The sequence below is a fragment of the Lepidochelys kempii genome, chromosome 2, assembly GCF_965140285.1.
Source record: "Lepidochelys kempii isolate rLepKem1 chromosome 2, rLepKem1.hap1, whole genome shotgun sequence".
In the NCBI taxonomy this organism is placed as follows: domain Eukaryota; kingdom Metazoa; phylum Chordata; order Testudines; family Cheloniidae; genus Lepidochelys; species Lepidochelys kempii.
The window spans coordinates 188,993,618-189,019,932 of record NC_136381.1 but is presented as its reverse complement, the minus strand read 5'-3'; the positions used below and the strand labels follow the sequence as shown (position 1 = coordinate 189,019,932).

Sequence of the window (26,315 nt, the reverse complement as noted above, 5' to 3'; positions counted from 1 at the left end):
AAAATTATGGACTTGGATTATAGAAATATACATTTTGTGCAGAAGTTTGAGAAAAAGTATCTTGGTTTTTGTTTTATGGAGCTACATATGCAAATTAGTGGTACATTTTAATAAATGGGATCATTCTTTTTTGGAATATTATAATAAACTGTTATAGACATTACCGGAATATCTAAAATATAGGGACTGATCTTGCAGTTGTTACCCTAGCAAAATAACTATTGGCATCAACAGAAGCTTGGCGTATGTAAGGACTTAAGAATCAGGCCCTTAAAGTGGATGGGAAGAAGCAGGAGAAATAAAATAGATTCTGACACCAAAGCTTTCATATAAACCAAGAAAATTTCCCTGGTACAGTATATAGATCTTTGAATAACTGATGATTGTAGGTATTTCTCATTAAGGTACTAGGCATACAAATTCTAGTTTAGGCCCTATTTATGCAACCCTTACTCATGTTCACATGAGTAATACAATTAACTTCATCAGTAGGATTTCTCATGTCAGTAAACAGTTACCAATGTGCGTAAGGGCAGCTCATCAGGCCTTTTAAGAATATCTTTTATGCATCAAACCTCGCAGCCAACTCAGAGTGCAGTGCAAGTGGTGTTTCAGCATCAAGGTTCCCTCCAAGTACTCACTGGTAAGTTAAACAAAAATATAGATAAAATCTATGCAGTCTCCAAGAAATTAGTTTTATAGTTCCTGTTAGGATACACACACTATTACTTTTGTTAGATTACAGAAAAAAAATTTTAAGTTTACTCAGTGAATGCGCAATCTATTAAAATACACAATATACAACTCTTTGCTTAAATTACATTTTCAAAAGAGTGCAGTGTACATTGTGGTAATGAAGACAGAAAACTAATTTCCATTAGTAGAATGTTAATGAAGAAAAATCAGCACAATTTAGTTCTAAACTTCAGCCTTAGTTCAGCTTCTTCACAAAGTTTCAGGCAATTACGTCTGTATGTTCTTCTTCTTACATGCACAAAGTTAATCATCGCACTGTGGTGCAAGAATGAAAATGGACAGTTGCTTCTGGGCAGTTTAGCTTCACTCAGCCTCCTGTCCTTGTAGTCTTAGCGTGCTGCAGTGTGTTACTTGGCATATTTCTGAAAGGTAAACTACAACTGGCTCCCATTAGTACTGTTTATCAGAGAGGAGAGTAAAATTCTTCATCTAATTCACTGCAGATTCTATAAACTGAACAGCAAATACAATTGCTTTTCTCTACTATGAAGTAAATGGAAAATATACAAATTTGCATCACTTACTCTTGAGATGCTTACAACCCACACCTTCCCAATTATACATATGCAATATCTCAGTAAGTCTTTACCTACAAAACTCTGGAATACAGAAGGTTAGAGATGATTGGTGTAATTTAATATATAGGCAGACATTACATTTTCAAGCCTGGACATATCACAGGAGCGTCTTTAAATATATATACATTTCTACTAGGGTTTTTAAATTGTCTGTTCCACTTCTCTACTGATGGCTAAAATGTTCAGGGCAGAGGATGGTCTTTGACAACAGGCACACAAGATATTTATAACAACAAGATATTTCACTCTGCATTTTGTTTTAGCATGTGGGGAGACTTGTAATTGTATTCAGACTTGAAATGGTTTGGGTTATACAGTTCAGAGCACAAGCACCTGCAGCAAATTAATTTATTGTAGCACATTAATTATCTCCTAGCTTCTATTTAGGCTGCAGCTGTTGCTATTATGTTAATAATATTTTTATAACCACTATACACAACAGGTTACGGTAATACTAGAAAATTCTTGGGGTGGGGCATGGGGTTTTTTAATTATTATTTTTCAGAGCAAAATGGGGAACAAAATTAAACACACAGGCATCCATCAGGCATTTAGCGTTCTATTTATTAACTGATTTGAAAGAGAATGGGTAACTGAAATTAGAAAAGAATAACAATAGACAAAGATGGCGCGTGCAGAATTTGTGAAAGCAAAAAAGAAGAAGAGGGGGGGAAAAAAGAGAGAAAGAAACACCGCACACCGCAGTGCTGGGTGGTGAGAGTTCGGGTGGGGGTGGGGAAAATGCTGCAGTTTTCATGAAATAATAAGGTGGAAAAAAAGGCATACAAAGAGTAGGTTTTTCATTGTCTGTAAAATATAAACACAGATGAATTCTGTCTTTGGTTTGTTCATGCTTTTCACTCTGCACAGCAGGGATGTTCTTAAGAACTTGCCCTCTGCGAAATTTCACTAAATGGAAACCGTGGACCCTGCATGATGTGATTATAATCACACCAGCCATTCTTTTTACATAATTTTTTGTTTAAAATCCAGTAATGCTTCTTGTTTTTAAAATATATATTTATATTTATATGTCTGGCTAAAACTAAACTGTTTTACGTCCTTACAGCAAAGTGCGAGCTGAAGGTATAACTGGCTATATCCCATCTACAAATCTCAATGGCTCAAAAACAATATGAAAATTTTTAGCTTACAAGAACATGTCTGCTGCCTGCAGTCACTGCAATAGCTCACCATGTTGCCTACTAACCAAAAGATCAAAAATTATCGATTTCATGGCGCTGTGTGCTCGGGATAGGAAAGCTACTTTAAAATTTGCATTATTTAAGAAATGAATTAAGAGAAAAGACTCATGTTTTAAAACACTTTGGAATGTAAAAATGGGTTTATGTTTTAATCTTATCAATGATTTACTATAATTCTATTATTTTTAGCAGCTGGGGTCTGGAAATGATTTTTTTCCGATGAATTTAGGATTTTGCCGCAGTATACATCTGCAGTCCCAGAATCCTCTGGTAAGATAATCCCTCTTGCGATGGGGAACGCCTTTAACCTTTTCGTGAATGAAAAATCTGCAACCATTTTGAAATAAAAAGGGGGAAAGAATGATGATTTCTAAGAGCTGGAATGATATTTACTCTGCATTGAAAGAACACTGAAAGGAAAACATACTGTAAGCGCTTTGTGTCATTTGAGTATCTAGTTGTTGTCTCCATTACTCATACTCTTTCAATGGTGACCGTAAATACTTACTTCTAGAGTATGGTGATAACCATATTTCATGCTGCTAAGAAATTCAGAACCAAGACGTAAGATATATACTGTTTGTTTTGTATAATTACAGACCTGCCATGAACTAATACTGCAGACCCAAATGAAAGTTTTCAGAGCAACTCCCATTGAATTTGCCCAGCGGATTCTTAGTTACTTGCTTGTGTGAGAGTAGCCAACTTTCTAGATTGACAAGAGGTATTTACAACTACTTAGCCTTTGCAGCTGGAAAGAAATCAAAAGATTAAACTGAGCTATGAGATGTACTGCAAATCTGAACTTCTCGTCCAAAAATAGCCTATCTGGAGGTCTGTTAAATGAAACTCTTATCCTGATGTCTAATATTTTCAGATTACATATTAAATTAGAAAAATCTGTCCTAATCACTCTTAAAAAACAGGACTGAAACTGAACTTTTTAAAAACACCAACTCAATTTTTAAAGTGTTTTTCTCTCTGATCACATATAGCGTTCTTCTTTCTACAGTACTGACATTTAAAGGGTTACCCATATGAAAAATAAATGGCTTCTTGTGGATGGAGCGGAGTGGGGGAGAGGAGGTAGGTATTGCACCTTTGTGTCTATTGTTTTAGTTTGTTTGCGCTAGTTTTTCTGCAAGGCTGAGTGAACACAGCAATCACACATTCCTTTAAACTAGGAAGGCAAGGTACATAATCAGTAAGAGTCAGGCATATATTTATATACATTTTTAAATGAAAACTTGGGTTCTGTGGGATACTAGATATGACAAAATTCAAAGAGAACAGACTTGTGGATTTCTGTTGGTCTTGATCATAATTATCCATGATTAATATTATAAATGCAAAGCAATTTGTTTATTAATTTGGTTAGTAGTTAAAATATATGTATTTGGTAAGGGCAAAACTTCCATTTCGGTTTGTTTAGTTTTGCAGTATCTACTGCTTAATATGCCAATAATTGGATATTGTGATGAAGAATGCCTCAGCTGCTAAATCAGTTAAAGACTTTTTCAGTTTCTGAAACACATCTGAAATATACAGTTAAACTGCTGTTGGCTTTCAAACAAATTAAGGTGGCTAACAGAAATGTTGCATGTCTCTAGAAGAAAAACATAAAAATGAAAGAATAGTACAGAAAGAACTGTCCTGGTCATTGATTACTATTTCTGGTCACTAATAACTATTTCTAATATTTGGAACAACACCTACAGAGTGCTCTATTTTATGTAATTTCAACCAACTAACCAGCTGTTTTGACCTATCATTTTCACACTAATTTATTAATGTTTTACGGTCTGCCTTCATTTCAAGAAGATGATCTACAACTATGATATTTGCAACATTTTTTGTCTCATTATTTTACGAGAAAAGCAAACCTAACCAAGATCTCAAACTTGGCTAATTATTTTTCTTTCTTGTTTAAAGTATCTGCTAACAGTAGTATTTTACCAAAGTTGGGTCTGGCTATCACATTTTTGCTTTACTACAGCAAAGTTTTTGTCTTGTATTAATAAAATATATTTCCCAACTATGCAGCAAACATTACATTACTTAATCCTGTGTCTCAAGTAGAATGTTTGAACACTACAAGCATTTGCTTTATTTTTTCTGCCCTTCCATGTGTTCCAGGAAAAGTGCAAATATGTTTTTATACACCGCACACTTAATTTCAGTGGAAGAATTTTTTTTTAAAATGTCCAACATGCTGCATTGTGGTGTTGCTAAACTGAACACATAAATATTAGCATTTTAACAGTATTGTAACGGAGTCTGTAATCTGCACCTAAAACATGCACAGTTAGAAGCTAATTACTTTTTACATCTGTATGGGAAATCAAAGATTCCGGCCCAGTGACTTAAATATAACTTTAATTGTTCATTCTGCTTTGAGTACGTATTAGTACCATTGCTACTTATTCTTTACTGTGTGCTTTAAGACAACATAGCTATATTCCAATATCCTTAGCAAGAAAGGTGACCAACAAAATTTACCTTTATCCATTTTTTTTCCTGTTTAGCTGCTCCCTATTGTGGTGTGGAGTTAAAAGTTGACTCTGCAAAAACAATGCCAAGGATGTAAAAAAAATGGCTAGGAGATTTGAATCATTATTTTTTAAAATTTAACCAAGAAGTTTTCCTTTGCAGCGAAGATTTCTCACTGCAGAAATACACAATGGTCTTGCTAGAAGACTGTTTGACCTTTTTTTTAAAGAAGTCTGCAGTGTAGTCAACTAACAAACAGTTACCAAAACAAATCTATTAAAGTACTAATCAGGTCTTAAGAAACTTTTAAAGCTATATATATATATATAATGAATGCTTGTGGGCTGGGAAGACAATAAGTAGACATTGTATATAGTCTATCACCCAGCAACACTATTGTTTATTGTAAATTCATTAACTGAAGCTCTGCATTCTAGTAGCCAAGACAAAATGTTTCCCTTTTGCTATACCCTACCCTCTTTTAGAAACATTTGTAATAAAACACAATGATATTACAAGTTAAAGTAAATTGCAATTGTAAGACTTACATATAGCTATTAAAGCAATGGCTCTTCTCAGCTAGCTCCACAAAACAGAAAGTATCTAGTAAATAGTTAACTGCTCACTAACTAAATAGTGCTAAACCAAACCAAATCAAAATATTAATTGCCTGTGCCTCCATACAAAACATAACAACTCTGAAATAAACCAAGTACAGATTAAATGGCTTAAAATATACAATATTATAACTCCTCTTCAACTCACTATAAGGCAACACAATCTGCTGAAGGCCTTCTGATATTTATAATTTTAAAAAGTTTTTAAACCTCCTTTAAAAGAGGATCATTCCAATGGTCCTCCTCATGTCAAAAAGAAGAGCAGTCCACAGTCCTGAGGCCAGAAGCAAACAGACTACCCTTCCTGGAAAATCCAGGCTCCAGCAGCCCTGTCCCCTCAGGCCTCAGGGGGTAGGACAGCACACAAAGAGACTCTGAAAGGTATCTGGGACCATGCAGTGCATCAAGGGCATTTGACTGATTCTACTGTTGTTATCAAGGACCCAAAGGAATTGCTTGTAGTGAATTTGATAACAACACTTTCACTGAAACAGCACCTTTCATCTAAGAATCTAAAAGGTGGGTCAGTCAGTAATATTATCCCCATTTTACAGAGGGTGAAGCCAAGGCATACATGATTGATACAGGATTTGCCCAAGGTCATGCAGCAAAGCAGCTGGGGGAAAAAGGAGTTTCACAAAGAAGTAAGCTCTTTTGCCTCTAGCCTCCAACCTAACCCCCAAAACCACGCTGCCTTGGAGAGCTATCATAAAGCAGAATGAAAAGACCTGATGCAAACTGCAATGCCACTAACGGTGAAACCTTTCTGCCTACAGTAGAATAGTTTTATTGAACAATAGAGGCTACCTCCTGCTGGAAGTCAGCCAGAGTCTGAGTCTCAAACCTTCAGGTCATGATCCAAGAAGAATGTGTTTTGCCTGATTCTTGTATTTTGTTTCTTGTGAGGTTATTGGGGTGGGTCTTTCAGTCAGGATATTCAAAGTAGCTTGCTGTGCAACAGGAGCTATATATTAGCAGCAATATATTAGCTAATGAAAGTGGGTCCCCAGTACTTCCTTAAAATGGGAGGCGTAAAGCCCTAACTGCAGGATTATGCACACAGCACATAGAGGCGAGGAGTTGTGTTTTGGACCTTGGACAGCTTCTGGGAGAATGGCCCCAACAGGCCAATGGCCGCCAGCGCCAGGCTGAAGATTGTTGCATGCCCTAAAATGGAAAGTAAAAACAGAGGCCATTAAAGAGCCAATACCTTGAAAGCCCATTAACTTATAACAGTAACTTTAAGTCTCCCCCAGGTGAGAAAGCCTCTGCTTTCGTCCTACCCCGGCTCTATTCTGCGGGTGCCCAGCGTTACCTGCCCGGGCAAAAGCGTGCGAGGAGGGGGATGAAAAAAGGGAAGTCGAGGGAGAGAGGAGGCCGCCTTCGCTTCCCCACGTGGCCTCCTGGCACCCAAGCGCCGCTCGCCATTCCAGCCCCGAACCCCACCCCTTGGGGTGAGCGAGGCGGAGCCCGGGCGGATGCGACAGGACCCAAGGAAAACACGGGGCCGAGCGGAGTCAGGGACAAGGCGCCCCTAATGACCCGGACGCCCTGGCACAGGAAACGCGAGAGCGGGAGCAGCGGGCGATCCACTTTCGTTCTTTCCTCTGGAGAAGACTTTAAAGCATCTTCCCTTCCGACACCAACAAGCGTGCGCGGTGTGAACGCTCCTCGAGGCGACGCTGCAAACAAAGTCCATATTTAGGCAGTTTTGTTTGCCTGAAATATACTTTGTCGGTGCAAAATCTCGCGTTTGGAGAGATTGCACAATAAATCTCGCCACTGCAAAATCAACTGCCTATTTAAAACATTCCGCTCGTGCAAGATCCCGCATACAAAGAAAGAGCCGCCTATGTGTAAAAATATGCTTTGCTGGTACAGGATCAGGTAGGAGCAGAAAGAGCCTACGTGAATTATATCCAGTTCAAGATACAAAGAAAGAGGCCCTATTAAAGAGATGCTGCTAGTGCAATATGATGTACGAAAAAAACCCAAAAACCCTATATGAAACACCCCAATGCAACACCCTGGGTACAAAAATGAACACAACAACCCACATAGGTGAAACATAGTTTGCTAATGCAAAACCATGGATTAAAAAAAAATTCACATCTTTTCCTAGCCAGCTACGGTGTTGTTTTATTTTAACATAAACTCTTTATTTGTAACCGTGATCTTGCACTGGAGTAGGTCTCATATTGGCTTTTTTTAAATATGGGTTTCAGAGTCGCAGCCGTGTTAGTCTGTATTCGCAAAAAGAAAAGGAGGACTTGTGGCACCTTTTAGTCTCTAAGGTGCCACAAGTACTCCTTTTCTTTTTTTAAATATGATAAGCATATTCTGCCAGCGCAAGATGGTACGTGCCAAAGTGTGTAAAACAGTTTAAGATACACGATCCTGCATGCAGAGGCTGAAATACATGTGCAAGATCGCCGAGTGGTAGCTGGATCAGGAAAAACAACGAGGAGTACTTGTGGCACCTCAGAGACTGACAAATTTATTTGAGTGATCCTGCATGCAGTGGAAAAGCTTGTGTAAGTCATAATATTTTCCTGTTTTTAAAACTCCTTCAGAAGGCGAAAAATCCGAGTTTTCGCCCACAAAAACCATTGCATAACTATGATACTTTCTTTGGCAACTGCTTCCTGACAAATATTTATAAAGGAATTGCAGAACGCGTTTCCGCCTACGTGAATGCGTCTCATAACCACCTTCCCCAGAACTCACTGCCACTAATTGTTTAAAGGAGTGGCGGACAGGAAAGCAGGGCACCCTGTACCTCCACCAGGGCAAAGTGTGTGCGGACCGGGGGGGGGGGGTGTCACCGCCTTTTTTTGCAAGCCTTTCTCTGAAACTATTAGTTCTGTCTGTTGTAAATCAGAAAGTTTTCAGTGCTGCCGGAAACGCAAAGGAGCGGAGGGATTATTATTGGCACTGGTCTCCACAACAAGCATTTGGGAAACACTACACCACTTTCTATGGTTGCATGTGAAGCCCCCCCCCTCACCCCAGCTCGCAAATCCTAAATTTGTTATGGGGGGGGGGGAGGAGTGAGGGGACCCAGATCGCTTGCCAAGGAGTTACTGCCCCTTTAAGAACAACACCACACGGCTGCTCCCCCACCCCCCGGCAGCAACTTCTCTCCCCAGGCAGGAAGGAACCAGTCCCGCTCCCAACCTCCAGAGTGAGGTGTCTCCACCGCCCCCACCCCGGCCTCATCACACCTCCCTAGCTGCTGGATCACTGCTCCCATCCTGCCTTGTTCTCCACAGCGCCCCCCGCTGTGGCCCCAGGCTCCCCCCTCACTCCCTCTGCCCTGCAACTCCACTCGCCTCCCCCCAGCGCCCTCCGCAGGGGCCAGCGACCCGCCGCGGGCGGCGCACAGCTGCCCTTCGTCTCCCTCCGCCCCGGGAGCCGGGCACTATTTCTCCTCCCCCTGCCCTGGCGCTGGGTGCCTGTGGAATGCTGCGCGCCGAGCCCGGCAGCGGCGGCAGGATACAGCCGAGCCTTGGCTTGCCTATAAGAACCTCCTTGCGAGCGACGCCATTTTAAGCCTCTCGCTCGGTTCGGCGGCAGAGCAGCGGCAGGGGAAGCGCCCGGCGCGGACCGACGGAGCCGCAGGCAGCGGCCGGAGACCGGGGCTGGGGGAACCCTGCGCTCTTGCCTCCCCGCAGTGTCAGTGGCGCTTTCTGCTGAATTCCCGCTTCCTCCCCGCCGGCGGCGGCACTGGGTTTGCTCCCAGCCCGGCGGGGGCGCTGGTCGCGGGGGTGGGGGGCGCCCGCCGGGGGGGCGGGAGCCGGGGGGGCGGGGGTGGAGGTTTCGCGCTGGGCCCGGCCCTGGGACGGAGGGCTGCCGGCCCCCGGGGGCGGCAAGGGAGCGCTGCCTGGGTGGGGAGCCGCTCGGACGCGGGGGCTCTTGATTTGGGCGGTCCGGACAGTTGCGTGGCTGGGGAGGCAGGCGGCGGCAGCTGCGGCTCCGAGGCGCCTCTCGGGTGGCTGGTGCCGGGCTGTGGGAGGCTGCCGGGGCCCTGCCTGTGGCGGGGCGAGGCGAGTTTCCTGCACCCCGGCTTTGGGGTGGGAGGCTCGTAGCCGAGCCTGTGGGTACCAGCCGGGCTTGGAGCAGTGTCGGGCCGATTTGGGGAGGCGCTGGCAGGCTTTCGAGCGCGGCTCCGATAGCAGGAGGGGGGGCGGGCCGCGGGTTCGGGTTTGTTTGTACTGTGTAATTATCCAATAACTAATCTGCTGCTTAACTGCAGGGGCTGTTATCTGTTGCATTGTGGGCTTTTGTCTCAGCTGCATGTGTGTTTTGCAGGAGAGGCTCCTGTTCGTATCTGTGCCGCTGCTGGGTGTCTTGAGTTCAAGCTGCTCCGGAGCTGGGTGTAACCAAAGCGAGTTTAAAACACCCCAAGTAGCTGGAGTCTCGTTAAAGAACGAGCTAGGCGGCTTGGGGCTCTCCTACGTGGGGAGGAAAACTTGCTGGTTTTGCACTGGGCCACTTCAGAATATGCAGTGTGTTGTGGGGGTTCGCCTGCAGAGCTGATTCTTCGGAGGGGAGGTGGTCCATGGACCAATTCTACTGTTCCTCTTGGCTTATATGAAACTTCTAAACGCTCAGGCATCTTTCCTGTTCAGAGCTTTGGGCTTTTCCAGGTTGTCTTTTGCCCAAACTGTTGTCTGAGTTAGGATTTATTTAAAACGTTGGTCATTCTTGGGACAGCTAGGCTTAAAAAACAAAATTTCACCTGGTCTTGGCTCTTTCATTAAAAGAAACTTGCTTTAGTTTTAAAAAAAAAAGCACTTGCAGTTTTTCTAAATGTGTCTTTAGGGAAGAAGTGGATTTCAGTATGATTTTTGGAGGAAATTCTACAGCACCTGTATGCTGTGATAACTGCTTATGGGTTTCTTGGGGGTGGGGTGGGGGGGATAGCAACACTTTTTAAATCTTTTAGCTGTATTTTCTTGAGCTCTTCTATATGGAAGGACTCTCTCGTTTTGGTACTCTCTATCTTCCAGACATCTGTGGTCCTCCCCTCCCCCAAAGTATGCATGCAAGTGGTGAATGGAAAGAGGCTGGGCTGGTATGCTGAGCCAGTGGAAGGAAATCAAGGAGGGGTTTTAGTAAAATTGGGAGCTTTGTTTATGAGAGTATAGTAGATGAGAGTATAGTAGACTCTGTTTAGAAAGTGACCAGAATGAACCAGAGAACTTCCTCTAATCTTAAAAAGTTATTGCAAGATGTGTACTTTTCTGTGTTAGGGTTTATCACTTTTATATAACTTGGCATGCAAAGTCCAATTGACTGCTAAAAGCCTTGACTGAATTTAAGATGTTTATTTGTTCTGGTTACCTGTCTTAAATGTGGTAAAATGTGCTATAATTTTAAATAGGCCAAGATTTTCAAAAATATGTGACTTATCTTCCAAAGTACTAGTCTGCAAATCCCATTAACATCAATAGCAGCTTCTGGGTGGTGGCACTGTTTGAAAATAAAAAATGTGGCTTTAAGAGCTGAACTGCACGAACTTAATTTCGTTATTGTATACATCAAGTGTATGTACTGTAAATGCAAACTATTTTCTTAAATGTAGGAGGCCAGTGTTTGACTTTGCTGTTTTTATTCAAGCAGTCTTCAAAATTTAATAGTGAAGAGGCTTGAGTCTTTAAGCTGATCCTCTTGGTGTAAATGGGTAGTAGTTTGAGGAATTTCACATAGGATTTTTGCCCTCTCAGGAAAGGGCGGGATAGAAAATGGCCTCTAGAATGAGACAAAAAGCTTAAGTAAAGATGTAACACAAGATTTAATACAAGGATTTAATACAAGGCTTGACCCGCAAGTTAAAAGCACCCTGTCAGTTTAATTGTAACTCGTATCTGTTACACCTTAAAACTAAAATTCTAAAAACTTCATACAGTTTATGCCTTCAACTCTTGTGCAACAAAAACTGGAGTTAGCATGTACTAGCATAATGCTAAAGTGATTGTTGCAGTGATTACATATAGCAGTCTTTCTGGTATCAGAGGGGTAGCTGTGTTAGTCTGGATCTATAAAAGCAGCAAAGAGTCCTGTTTCAGAGTAGCAGCCGTGTTAGTCTGGATCCGCAAAAAGAAAAGGAGTACTTGTGGCACCTTATAGACTGACAGACGTATTGGAGCATAAGCTTTCGTGGGTGAAGACCCACTTGGTCTGATGCGTGTAGTGTAGTCTTTCTGGGTTAGATTTTCTGAAATTTAAGCTTCAGACCTAAGTTTTTCTTTAAACATAGGATTGACTGTATGAAATGATTCAAATTAATGAAAGGGAGAAAAACATCCATCAAAGAGTCCAAGATAGTGTGGGTTTTTTTGGGAGGAGCAGGGGGGGAATGGACATGGGCAGTACCTAATTCTAAAATGCCAATTCATATGTAAGGCAGCTGGCCCACGTGCGGTAATGTCTTTACACCAGTTTCTACCTACAAAAAAATTAAGTTTATGCTTTTTCAATGTTATAACTAGGAGTCTGACTGCTCATCTAATAAAATTCACTGATAGGGCTCTACCAAGTTTTATCCAACAACAAATTCTTAATATGGTCGTAAAGCCAGAAGAAATCATAATGCGAGTGCAGACACAGCGATAAGTATAAAGTTGTCCATGCTGATACAGTTTACTATAGTTTAGGCTAATACAGGGGTTGCTGTGACACTGCAGTAAACTGTAGTAACATGTGCTTCTTTACTTAATTAGAATGTAAATTATTGTAGTCAGGAAATCCAGAATGACTTCATGTATTTCTCATGGCCTCCGTTCAAGACCAGAAGCTTTAAGACCCTATTTCTGTTTTATTAAGGCATGTAAAGTAAGCTTTTTGCAAGTGGTGCCTTTTACAGAACTCAAGATTAGCATTTACTTCTGCTGTTCTAGTTAATTTTTTTTAAACTTTGTGCTTATTGGTGTATAACTGAAAATCTAGGTAAGATTTGTAAATTTTAGTGTGATAAATGCTGTCATTTGCAAATTAACTCGTCTTACAAAATTCTAATTGCCTTCTGCCCTGGGCTAGTGCAGTTTTATCAAGTGAAACAATTGTCCTAATAAAGGATGGGTGAGGCAAACTGCTTCTCCTTTTAAACTTGTGCATTTCTTGCAATGCTGGTCTGGCTAGACATTGCCTTCAAAATCAAATTCTTAGTATACTGCTACCTAAATAGATTAGATTTTATAAGTTTTGCCACATCCTGATACTGCTATTCTTTAATAATTCACAGCATTATCAAAGCCTGCAAAATCAGTATTTCCAGTACCTGCTATGCATTCTGCTCCAGACTTTTTCAAAATAAACTCCCAATTAAACTAACTTCTATGTCAGAGGTTCAAAACCAGTTGATCTGCTTTCATGAGTGATTCATGCAGCGTTAACGTTCTTCTGCCTTTTTTGTCTCTGGTGGTGCACTGACTAGAAAAATGGATTCACTTAAAGGGAATAGTGGTTATAACACTGATCATAACCAAAATAATGTGACTCTGATTTAGAAGTTGATAGGGATAGTTCAAAAATTGTCTTGTGTGATGTACTAAACTTATTTAACATAGTACAGTGTGACTAGATGAAAAATCCATGGTAGCTTGGTAAAACTGTGCCTTTGAGTCTACATTAATGTCTCCCAAGCAAAGCAAGAGAATGAAGTAAATTGAATTAACAGCCAAGTAGACTAGACACTGTTGCTTCCTACTGGGCACAGACTGCACTCCACAGTGTCACTGACACAAAACTAAACTCTGAAACAGCTTCAGTCTGTTTCAGGAAGTTATGAATAAAATGGGACTAAGTACGTATTGTTTCAGATGGAGCATTGTCACTACATTCTCTATCATACTGTACTGAATGATAGGCAGTTCCCTGACCAAACTAACATTAGAACAGGTCTGTCTAGGTAGATTTTTGTTTTAAACAGTCACTATATTCGTGTTGAAAATGTGAATCAAAATGGAAGAAATTTGTTAATGCTATTAAATTTAGCATGAATTATTAAATATAAAATGTACCCATCACATACACTCAGGGCACACTTTTATCAACAGAAGATTAAAATAGAGCTAGGTGTTACAAGAAGAGGTTGTTTGCTACATTGGAGTACTGTCCCATAACATGGATAGACGTCTAAGGGAACATTTGAACTCTAGTTCTTGTACATCTTTATATATTTCTAATTGATTTAGCAACAATACAGGTGCCATCAAGTGGCCAAAAATCTAAACATCACACATCAAGATATGCAAATACTAAAAGTAAACTGACTAGGTTAAATGAAAGATGGTGTTCAAATTTCCTTTCGTTATTGTAGTGTCAAACTTCACCAATGTCCAGATTGCCTCCTTGTGACTTTGTAAAGTACTGAAGTAAGTTTTACAAGAGTGCTTATATTTCCAGATTATTCCATTCATGGAATCGGACTGACCGAGCAGTGGCTGCTCTAGCTGTACAATTTCTGAGTGTTCTGGTGTTTCATTTAGTCTATATATAAAGTTTATAACAGATTAATTTCTTCAATTTTAAGCTGCTGAGACTAATGGGCAACATTAACTACTTTTAAATAGTGTAGTTCAGTTCTGCCTTGGATTCTCTCATAGGATTGAGAGGTTATAGACTTGTTACGCAGAAGTGCTGCAGCAGGGCTTTGGTGCAAGGTATTAAAGTGGTGAGCTGCTTTATGGATGAGGACCTAGGTATAGAGGTGTTGAGAGAAAGTAGACCTTTCTTTATAAAGTTCTGTGTACAAAGCCTTGTTAAATGTTTTCTCCTATACATGGCAATTTAGGCACAACTCTTGGCATGGATGTCTAGTCTTAGGTCTGGAATGTCTTAAATTTGGTCTTTGTATATGTGGTGATGCTTCAGTGACTGGAGCATCAAACTTAAATTGATTCAAACTTTAAGGGATTACTGCTCAATACTGTGAGACCTTTACCACAGTAAGCAAAATTACCATATATACTCGTTCATAAGCCTCCATGCCTGCAGACACTCCAGGTAAACAAAACGTCCCAACCCTCTAGTGGCTTACCCTGATGGGCCAGGAGCCAAAGTTTGCCAACCCCTGAAATATAGGGTTGGCTTATAAAAGGGTCACACAGTTTTTACTATTTTTACCTATCCATCGGGGGGGTTGGCTAATAAATGAACAGGCTAATGAACAAGTATATACGGTACATGTAATTAACCTCAAAGTTGTTAAATTCTTGGTTGAGGGTTTTTGGAGGGCAGGCATAAAAGCAAAGGCTTCACAATATGTGGCATAAACCATTCCCACAATAGTTAAAGTAGCTGGAACTGTGAACATGTTAGAACAGTGGGGGTGCAACTATAGGACTTGTCTTACTTACCAGGGTAAGTTGATCTAAGTTACACTATTCCAGCTATGTGACTAATGTAGCTTGAATTGACCTAGCTTAGGTCCACTTATCCTGGTGTCTTCACTGTGCTGTTTAATTGCACTCTCCAGTCAACTTACCTTACTCTTCTCCAAGAGCTGGAGTCAACTGGAGAGCGCTCTGCTGTTTTAGCAGGTCTTCACTAGACCCACTAAATTGAGACCTGCTGCATTAATTGCAGCAGCATAGATCTCCCTGGTAGTGAAGACAAGCCCACAGTATGTTTGGTTGCTGATAACAGTTTATTCAAGTTGCTAAAGTATATAGTAATGTCAGAAAGCACTGTTACTAAATTCAGTTTCATAAACTAAGAAGCAAACTACACAATAATAAAGCACCTCAACCTGATTTTGGCTGCATCATGTGCATTACTATGGTGTATCTGGAAATATCAACTAACCTGCACACTTCAGATTAGAATCTGCCTCAATAGCTGGTCACAAGTTCTAGGCAATTGTATCATCTGGGGCTGGCATATAGATGCCCATATGTAGGTTGTAAAATTGGTTACCATGTTTACAGTTCCGATATTGCAGAGCTTGGTAAAAATCCCCTTGAAAGTGGAAAGCTGACCCTCATGAGTATCCATCTTCCAATTGAGAACTTTATAGTGTTTCCTTGACGTCTGCAAGCACTTTCAGTGCTGCTGCTTATTGCTTTGGCAAACTACTACAAGTTAACAAGACTGTTCATGTACCTAAAATTACATGTTTATTGGTGCTGTCTATAGCTTTCCCCAGGCTGTGGCCATGATTGCTCCACACTGGGAGAAGGAGCCAAAAGAGGAGGCTGACAAAGTGGTAGAGTATCTGCATCTTGACTTCACACTAAGCAAGTGGGGTAAAAGACAACTACTTAGTGACAGCTGGGTAGTCTGTAGAGGGAGTTTTGTACCTTTGGAGCCAGAGGCTGATGTGAAAGGGGAATCCAGGAATAACTTGTTAGTGGCAATCTCAGTAGCTGAGCGTGGGTCTGCCTTCATCACCAAGATGTTGTCTCTGGACCTTGCTACACTGGAAGGACACCACCTTTACTTGCCTACTAACCAAAGGTAGATAAAAATATCTGGCAGACATCTTCTAGCCCTGTAATACTGACTTGGCTTGAATGGTGCATAACAAGTGCAATGTTATATAGTATAGTTATGGTCAGTCTTTGTCTTGGTAACTCCTAAAGAAAATGTGGTCAAGTTACACAAACCTACCATGATGCAGTTTCTAGACACATTTTTGAAGTATAACACCACTCTGAAGGCAACCTGCAGAATCTCAAGGCTTCTGCTTGTCAGATACCTTTTATCTTGATTTACTGGAAAATATTAAGCATAATTGAAGGGGGCAGAAGAGATGCAGCTTTAACAGACGGCAACCATGCTGTTCTGTTTTCACCTATTTGTGGACCATGCTTTTTTTTTAAACTACAATGATCTGCAAAGGGCCCTACTTGTTTATGAACCTGCTTGGAAGACCCTCTAAATTTTCATAGTACAGCTAATCCAGTTTTAGAAAATGTAGTTAAGGCTACTGTAGCAGGATTTAATTATGGCTTTAAAGACTGTCTTGTGGATGGGAGTAACCCAGTTTTCTTGATGAAGCAAAGCACTCTTGTGCTGTTGCTGTATTTGCTAAGATTAGGTAACAAAAATATGTGAACAAGAATTGGAATTATGTTAATTGTAAAATCTGACTTTACAATTTTAGTTTTTAGATTGCTGGGATGATGGCAGCTTTAAACGAGTTTTATTTGCAATGTTGTGGACACCACATCAGAGACCCTTTTTGGGGTAGGGAGGAGAGTTTTGTTCTGAATTTTTCCATTAATCTCTTCCACATATTCAGAGGAGAAGCAAGGACTTGGAAGCCTGAACTGTTAGTGTGACAGCAAGCCATTTTCCAGTGGGAGTTCGGTTCCATGCAGTGTAGAAAAGTCTGTTAGTGGCTTCAAACAGCAGTAAAATGTTTCTGATAAATGCAAAGTATACTAATTAAAATGGGAACTGCATTTTATCAGACTTGATTACAATTCTCATTCTGCCCAAATAACTATGGGAGAAACCTATGGAATGACTGACTTCTGTTAATACAGATGCAGAACTGGAAATTGAGCTCTTGGATAATTAGAAGCTTAACTTCAAATGTGTGAGGCAAAAGTTCTAGAGGAAATGTAGCTATCAATGCCCCCTTCTCTTGCAAAGCTTCAGACTGGGTTTTCTCAAGCCTATATGTATGTTCTTTGATTTCAGGGAGTTGGTATTGACCTCAAGTAGTCATATATTCAGTGTGAATCTAGAATGACAAAAAATGTTAATCTGCAAAATTAAAGAACTAGATATTACTGGTAGAAAACTGCTTTCAGTACCAATCGGTTACATAAACTTGATTATGAAGTCTGCTTTTACGCTATGTATTGACTAGCTTGTACCAAGTCAGTTTTTGGATAGCTGCCTCTTAAATACTTCTAGTGTAGTCCAGCAACCAAATCTGACGCTGCATTAGGCATTGGCAGGATCAGAATGTTCACGTATTAGCTGGCTTAATGGCTTTCCTTCCAATCATTGGCATCAAATGTCCTTGTAATGTATCATGCTGACTTTAAACTGAAAGTACTTTCCCAACTTTATGAAATACTATAAAGTGGTCATGTGGTGACACTACTACTTCGCAGTTATTCCAGATGTACAAGTCTCCAGTAGGATAACTGTAGTGGAGGAAGACCAGTCTTACTACTTGAAATTTTATAAGCAACCAACACAACAAACTGTTCCATTTCACTTTAACATCAGTAACCTTGCTTGCATAGCACGGAACTAGAGTTCACATGTTTCTCTGCATAGTAGACTCAAGAATTGGCTTGCGCTTCCAATCTGGATGGAAATCTGTTATTGACTAATAGTATGCAGTGTTGTAGCTGGGTTGGGCCCAGGATTTTAGGGTTATCTTCAAAGGAGCTCTGTGTAAGTTGGAAAGCTTGTGTCTGACCAACAGAAGCTGGTCCAATGAAAGATTACCTCACCCATCTTGTAGCTTCAATTGACTAACAAGGCTCTTAGCTTTAAATGTCAGCTTAAATTCTTAGACTAAAAGCATCAGGTTTAAATGAGGACATTTTAGACAAATGGGGTAAAGGATGCCATAGCAAACTTTTCTGAGCTGCTGTAATGCCTTATCTGTAGCTTTTCATCACTTATGTGAGTGACACTGGACTGAAACTATGTTGTATAGATGTGTAAATCCTGCCATGATTACTTCACTTGTCCCCTACTTGCTTTGTTGTACAAAAATCTGAAGGAATGTAAGGGTCAAGGAAGCTGGATTTTTCCCCCCCCCTCAAATTGGTTCTTACATTCTGAATTACCAGTTGAATGTTATCAAATATTAACTAAATAAAATCAAGGTTTATTAAAACAGGCTTCATTTAGTTATATTTAGGTCCCTACCAAATTCACTGTCCATTTTGGTCAATTTCAGAGTCATAGGATTTTTGAAATCCTAATTTTTTTGATTTCAGCTATTTAAATTTGAAATATCAGTGTTGTGATTGTAGGGAATTGTGGGGAGGGTGTGTGCAAGATTATTGTGGGGGAGGGTAGCAGTACTGCAACCCTCCTCCTGTGCTGCTGCCTGCAGTGGCTCTGCATTCAGAGCTGAGCAGCAGCTGCTGGCCAGGAGCCCAGCTCTGAAGGCAGAGCTGCCAGCAGCAGCACAGCAGTAAGGATGGCATGTAAGGGTGGCAGTACCATATCTTCTGGGCTGCTGCTGCCAGTGTGCTGCCTTCAGAGCTGGACACCCAATCAACAGCACTGCTTTTCAGCTGCCCAGCTCTGAAGTCAGTGTAGAAGTAAAGGTAGAATACCATGACAACTCCCCCCCAATAACCTTGTGACTCCCCCCAACTCCTTTTTGGGTCAGGACCTCCCCATGCTTTAGAAATGCTGGTCTCCCCTGTAAAATCTGTATAGTATAGGGTAAAAGCATACAAGATCAGATTTCCCAGTCCGTTATGCAATTTTCATGGCTGTGAATTTGGTAGGGCCCTAGTTATATTATCCTATTAACTATAGCGGAGGAGGAGTTCATACCTCTAAATCCTTAGTCTTTGTAGGCAATCTCTAAATGAATGTTTAGATAACTTGGGAATAATATCCAATTGCTCGTATCTTCAGCCTCTGAAAGCTTAATGGTCTACAACTCAGGAGTTAGTGTACAATGCATAGGTCCGGGTGAATTGACTGAAATTGGATGGGATTAAAACCAACAGGTGAAAAACGTGTGCTATTACAGTTCTAATGAACTAAACTGTAAACCTCTGTATTTTTAAATGCCACCACTGTTGAGGTATTTTTATTTGAATCTTACAAAACTGAGAAGGCAACAGAGTTGATGGTACTGATAGTGGACACATTTCAGTAGGAATGTAAGTCTTGTATCAGCAGTCCTATTGACTTAAAAGGGAATAATCACATGTGCAGCAGTGGTGGCTAAAACTGTGTTTTGTGTAAATTTTTTCCTACAGGAAAATCTGTCAAACTTGTTTCAGTGATGGTAATGAAAAGATATTTAGACTTTCAGTATCTAGGCCATAATTTTCAAAAATAGGAACTTAACTTTTAGGATCAGATGGGATTTTTCAGTCACCTAAGTGACTTAGGAGCAGAAGTCCCATTACCTTCAAACAGCAAATTTTGTATAGCCTGGTCAGTGTCTTTTCTTCTCGAAATTCAATACTTTAGAAGGTGGCTTTGCATGGTGTTTGAGTTTTGTAGTGGTTTCCCAATAAGCATATTGATGCCCTGGAATTGGCTTCAGGCATAGATAAGTATTAAGTGTGAAACTTCTTAATAGAAAATCTTTTTAAAATCTGAAACTCTAATTAGGAAACTAAAATGTTTTGTACTTCCCATTTTACAGTCTGACTCTTATCCACCCTAGTTTCATAGTCTCTCAAGCTTATGGAAGCACCTGCAGTTCTAGTTGCAAGTGACCCTTCAGATAGCTGGTTTTGTGAGTGAAGAAACTGCTAATCTTAACCTCTAAAAGAAAGGTATTAAGTTTATAAAGGCTACTGCAATGACTTCAGTGCACTAGCCTAAGTAGCAGTGTTAAAGTATTGTCCTTTCTCTTGGAGCCAGCTATATGTAGGCAATGGACTGTTGAACAGGTATCTGTAGGACTTCTAAGCTAGAGCAGTAGATTGTTTTGTATTTTGGTTCAGAACAAGAACTAAAGATACTTGGAGAGCACCACAAATAATCCTGCATCTTTCCATATTTCCCCTGTATTTGGCTTTTGGTAACTGAGTTTGTTATCCTAATTCCAAGTACATTTCTTCTGAATCTTAGTAGCTGAGATGGGTTGGTGCTACTACTCCCTTAAAGAAGTCTGTATTCAACGTGGGAGTATCTCAAACGCTAATTTGTCTTACTGTCCTTACAATGCAAAAGGAGAGGCTGTCAGTAATAACTACTGAAACTAATGGCTAAAAACTCATGCCTGAAATTCCTTGCTGGAGAATGGAATACTTGACCATTTTAATTAAGAGTTTGATTGCTTTTTTCCTTAAACACATGCTCAACTGAGTTGTGGGTGAATTTTGCAGTTTCAGTGACGGGATTTTTTATGGAATTATGTTTTAGGTACTTAAGCAGCCAGTACTGGCAAAGAATGGCAAGTAATTCAAAATTTGACTTGGTTACTGTCTTACTAAGAACTTCGTGTACTTCAGCCATTTGGCTAGAATACACTACTTGCTCTGCCTTAAACCTTGATTCTTCATTCATTGTGACTCCCTGCTTCCCCCCCAACCTTGTCTGTACTAGGGAAATCTACAGAGCTCCTAGCTGTTCTAGCATGGGTAGGATCTATACCAGGGTGGGCAAACTGTAGTGCTTGAGCAGTTTCTCGGGCTTGTTGCCCTGCTCAGGGTCAGGGGTTACTCCATGCAGCTCCCAGAAGCCACAGCATGGTGCTGCCCTCTCCTACCCCCCAGTGCTCCAGCCAGGGAGTAGGGTTGGGGGGGCTGCTCCACACGGCTCCCAGAAGCAGTGGCATGGCCCCTCTCCGGTGCTCCAATGGGAGCTGCAGGAGCAGTGCCTGCAGACGGGGCAGCGTGCAGAGCTGCCTGGCTGCGCCTCCACATAAAAGCCAGAGAAGAGATGTGCCACTGCTTGAGGTAAGCATCAGCTGGAGGCTGCACCCCAAGCCTCTCCCCTACCCCACCCCATCCCCTTCCTGCCCTCTGAACCGCTGATCCCCCTGCCCCACCTTCCAAACCCCTCAGTCCCATCCCAAAGCCTGCACTGTCGCCTGGAGTCCCCCTCCATGCCCTGAACTCATTTCTGGCCACACCCCAACCCCAATTTTGTGAGCATTCATGGTCCGCCATGCAGTTTCTATTCCCGGATGTGGACCTCAGGGCAAAAAGTTTGCCCACCCCTGAGATAGTAAGATTTTTTTGTACCTACTCAGTCCTCCTGCCCTTTCAATTCTAGCCTCTGAGACCACCTCTGAAGCCCCCTCCCCCCCCACAAAAAAAGTCATTCCCCCTTTTGACTTGTGAAGTCACAAACCTACTAACTCAAGACAGCCATGGAGTTTTACATGGGAGGTACTGGGTACATCCAGATTTCTAATGCAAGAAGTAGTTTTATTAACACTGCATCATAAACATTAAGGATACAAGTCTTTTTCCTTTATGGCAGGCGTAGTCATATAATTTTTTGGCCAAGGACCTGAGAAAATAAAAAACAGCAAGTAAAAATTTCAGGGTCTGTTTTAAAGCATCTGGGGGTCTACTGACTATGCATGCTTTAGGGTATGACCACTTTGCAGCTGGGAGCAAGCCTCCCAGCCTGGGTAGACAGATTCTTGCTTGCTCAGCTCCAGCTAGTGTGCTAAAGATAGCTGCGTGGACACTTACAGCTGGGGCTCTCAAGCTCACCCAGTCTCCTGGATCTAAGCAACCTCCACACTGCTACTACTTTAGCATGCTAGCTTGAGCAGAGCGAGCATGACATCTACCTATGCTTGGAGGCTCACTCCCAGCTGCAGTACAGCATACTTGGGAACAAGTCTATTGGCTTTAGGACTTTGGAAAACCTTTTTACAATGTAAGGGTTTTGACAGTTTGATATGAGTGTCCCTTGATTTCAGCTCTTTCTAGCTAGTGAGAGGCAACACCACTAATACACAAAGTAAGATGTAGCCTCACGTTGACCAGTCAACAGCAGTTTGTCAGTGAAGTTGCATTTAGGAAGACAAAGCAACTTAGATTGGAATTAGCAGAACTAAGCCTACTTACCATGAATTACAACTACCAAGGCTTTATTCCCCCTGTATAAATCAACCACACACCCCAAAAATGCAATACACTGAATAATGGTGGGTCACTGACATGTTTCTAGTTGATCAGTTTTCTGACTGCAGGAGAAGAGATCAGCTGCTACCAGAAAGCAGTCCCTGGATCCTACTTGGGGTTCCATTTTTGGATCAATCTCTGGATAAGATCTTCCACCTCCATTTATGGGAAGCTTGGTTTCTTCAACTTCAGAGCAGGAAGGAGGCTCTGGAAACAGATGTTTTGTTTTTTTTATGGGCCCCTTCCACCAAGAAGGACCCAGTTATTTGCCTTCACTACTTAGATGGTTGAGCAACTGCAGTGATACTGACTGCTTGCAGCGGCAGCACGAAACAAGGTCAAAGTAGTGAGTGGTGCTGGCTGCGTGCCTGCCTCAAGGCACCAGAGCAGCTCTATTTTGAGTGCCCTCCTTGCAGCCATAAGGGCTCACCACTTTTTGAATGAAAGATTAAATATGGTAGGAACTGTTGATTTTGCAACTCCCATTTTCCCTATTTATCAGGGAATGCCCTGCTGATCTTTGATTTTGAGTTCTGTAGATGTGTATTACCGTTACAGGACCCAAGTACGCACCAACTGGAAACAATATTATGCTCAGAAGTGTCTGAGTTGATATATTTCTCCAATACAAAAGAAAGGTATGATCCCTTATTGGCTGAGAAAGGGGTTAGTATTTTGCCTTAATAAACTAAGACCCAAGACTTACCACTGACTCATACTGTCCCAAAATAAAGGGCTTGTCTGGGTGCCACATCCTTAACTATTTAATTAAGACTGCCAGAAAACAAGACTATTTAGAACAGCAGTAGAACAAGCCCAGCTGCAGGAGCCTTGTCCATAGTGTAGATCAGGGGTTGGGGTGCAGGAGGGAGTGAGGGCTCTGGTTGGGGGTGCAGGCTCCATGGTGGGGCCAGAAATGACGAGTTCAGAGTGTGGGAGGGGACTCCAGGCTGGGGAGTAGGGTGCAGGGGGGTGAGAGCTCCAGCTGGGGGTGCAGCTTTGGGGGTGCAGGAGGGTCCTCGGGGCTGGGCTCAGTGTAGGCTCTGGAGTGGAGCTAGGGATGAGGGGTTTGGGGTGCAGGAGGGTGCTCCAGGCTAGGATCAAGAGGTTCAGAGGGCAGGAAGAGGATCAGGGCTGGGGCAAGGGGGTTAGGGCATGGAGAGGCTCAGGTGTGCAGGCTCTGGGCAGCACTTACCTCCAGCAGCTCTCAGAAGCAGCAGCATGTTCCTTCTATGCGGAGACATGGGCAGGTGGTTCTCCACACTGTCATGTCTGCAGGCACTGCCCCTGTAGCTCCTGTTGGAGCACTGGAGGGGGGCTGTGCCACTGCTTCTGGGAGCTGTGTGGAGCAGCCCCCAACCCTACTCCCAGGCTGGAGTGCTGTGGGGTGGGGTGGCAACACCATGCCACAGCTTTCAGGAGCTGAATGGAGTGACCCCTGACCCTGAGCAGGGCAAGCCCCAGACTCCACTCCCCAGTGGGAGCTCAAGGGCCAGCTTAAAACAGTTGGCAGGCCAGATCTGGCCTACAGGTCATAGTTTACCCACTCCTATACTACCTTCTGATCAGAACTTTTTTTTTGGTAAGCTTAAAAATGCCTTTACACATTACATGGTATTAAGGACAGCTAGAAGTACACTGAATATTCTAGACTAAAGGAATTGCTTACATGGAATATAAACAGGGGTATTGCACAAGGGAAGGAGAGCTTAGAGCTTTCAAGGTGTGGCACATCCTAGGAAACCCTGTAGTGTGAGAATGGTATGCATATGTCTCCGGTAGTCACAAAGTAAAACTGACTGGTCCTTTCATTGCTCAGACTGAGAAATATAGTCTCATCAAGGAAATAAATGAAACTGAAGTCTCGCCACCCTAATGTTAATCAAAGGCTTTCTTGAAAAAGGTTTGTGAATCAATGTCCTGTAACTCCTGGTGGAACATACTACTTTGGACAACCAACAGAACATCACACTTGAAAAACTAGAACTTGTGAATATTCAGCACTTGGAATATGATAAGATTATTGGGAAGAGTTACTAAAGAGCTTGCCTGTATGCTAGTGTTAAACTTGAACATGACACTAGCTATTAGTAGGAAATGTTGAAAGTTTTTGAGCGCTAAAACTTTGTACATACCGCTGAGCTTCATTTGCCACGAAACAGTGAAATGAGTGTACTCAGTGGCATCTGATATGAATGGACATTAGGTTTGAAGTAGCTGGTGGGAGCATCTGCTGCCCAAATGGGATCCATAGCAGTCCTGACTCTCTTGATGTAGAATGGCAACTTGTAGGATTGATTCACTGGTCACTAAAATACCAGAGGAAAATAGAGGAAGAAGTAACCAGGAATAACTCTTTACCTGTGGAAGCATTCAAAACAGATTGACTTGTTCAGCTTCAGTTGTGGTGATTCTCTACACTCAGCATAGGAATGCATGCCACTTCCCTCTAAATTTTACATAGCAATTCGGGTTGCTAGAAAATATTTTCATAATTGGATGTATAAAGAATGCACAGTAACTAGTTCAGACAACTGAGTCACAGACCATTTATGTTGGTCCTGTATGGCTGAAACTTGGAAGCAAAGACTATTTATTTAACAGCAGTGTGGTATGTAGAGCTGTATTAAGGATTCATAAGAATGGAGGGAACTTCCATAGTTGAAATGGCTGTCTTGTAGAGCAGTCAAAATAGAGCAAAACCATCATGCAATTTAGTAGATAGCAAGGACTTGAAGTTTTTTTCTAAAACGGAACACTAACTAAAACAGAAAAGACTAAATCACTGCCTAGACTGTAGGATGGATATAGCTAAAACTCAAGCATTTAACTATTCAAACTGCAGGTCTGATCTTCCTTACCTTTATGCTCAAACTGTCAGCACCCTTGCTAGTTCAACTTCCACTAAATGCAGTAACCCTCAGTGTCTTGTTAAGATGGACAAAGGCCTAGATTTTGTTATTTAGGCATTGCTGCTATTTCAGTGTGTAACTGATTTAGGAGTTTAAGCCCTCTTCTTAGGGATTTAGGTCTCTCAAATCAGTTGGGTGTTTGCAACTCTGAACTTAGCAATGCCTAAATACCTTTTTAAAAATCTGGGTTAAAATTCCTGGCTTCACTTTTAACAAAACAATTAAAAGGGGGTATAGTATAAAAAGGACGTCAAAATTCTAGATACTAACATTACCATTAGTTTTTGTATGTAGAATTTTTCACTCAGCTCACTAATAACACTTTCTGCTTTAATTCAGCTGCTGTCTCTTTTGCTTTTAAAAAAAAATTTTTTTTACAGTAGTACCTGGGGCAAACAAAAATGAGGCTTCATTGTGCTAGATGCTACAAACTGCCACAGAGCTGTTCATCTAAATCAGGGGTGGCCAACCTGTGGCTCCTTGTATAGGCACCAACTCTGGGGCTGGAGCTACAGGTGCCAACTTTCCAAAGTACTGGGGGGTGCTCACTGCTCAACCCCTGGCTCTGCCACAAGCTCCACCCCCACTCCACCACTTCCTGCCTCCTCCTGAGTCTGCTGTGCCCTAGCTCTCCTCCCCCCCCCTCCAGCCTCCTGCACACCACAAAATAGCTGATTGGGAGGGAAGGGGAAGTGGTGATTGGTGGGGGCTGCTGGTGGGTGGGGGCAGCTGATGTATTACTGTGACTTTTTGGCAATGTACATTGATAAATTCTGGCTTCTGCTCAGGTTGGCCACCCCTGATCTAAATGGACAAGACAAAGGGTAGGGGGAAAGAATCCATTGCTTTGTTTAAATGAAATATCACTGTTCCATGTCTATGCATTTCAGATTTTCAATAGTAAAGGTTAATCCACCCTGATTTTTGGAAGATGGGCTTCTAATTCAAAACTTTCTTGCTGACTGGCAACATGCTACTGCTCAGAGGCAAACTT

General features: G+C 41.8%; 1 protein-coding gene and 1 long non-coding RNA gene across 4 annotated transcripts in view; one reads left to right on the top strand and one right to left on the bottom strand.

The window, feature by feature from the left end:
- Positions 1-707: 707 nt before the first annotated feature.
- LOC140907357 (uncharacterized) lies at positions 708-7,908 on the bottom strand. Of its 2 annotated transcripts, none has more exons than XR_012157472.2 (4): positions 6,962-7,908; positions 6,454-6,813; positions 5,039-5,100; positions 708-1,130 (listed from the first exon to the last, which is right to left on the bottom strand). It is a non-coding gene; the product is annotated as an uncharacterized LOC140907357 (long non-coding RNA). The 2 variants fall into 2 exon arrangements; XR_012157473.2 differs by having other exon boundaries at positions 6,740-6,813.
- Positions 7,909-8,914: 1,006 nt separating this feature from the next.
- Positions 8,915-26,315, top strand: part of CTNNB1 (catenin beta 1) — a 32,697-nt gene continuing 15,296 nt past the window's right edge. Inside the window, exon 1 of one of the 2 annotated variants that reach the window (XM_073333135.2) lies at positions 8,915-9,321. The gene's annotated coding sequence lies outside the window, so the exon portion shown is untranslated. The remainder of the gene's footprint in view (positions 9,322-26,315) is intronic. The other variant, XM_073333134.2, reaches the window with a different exon arrangement.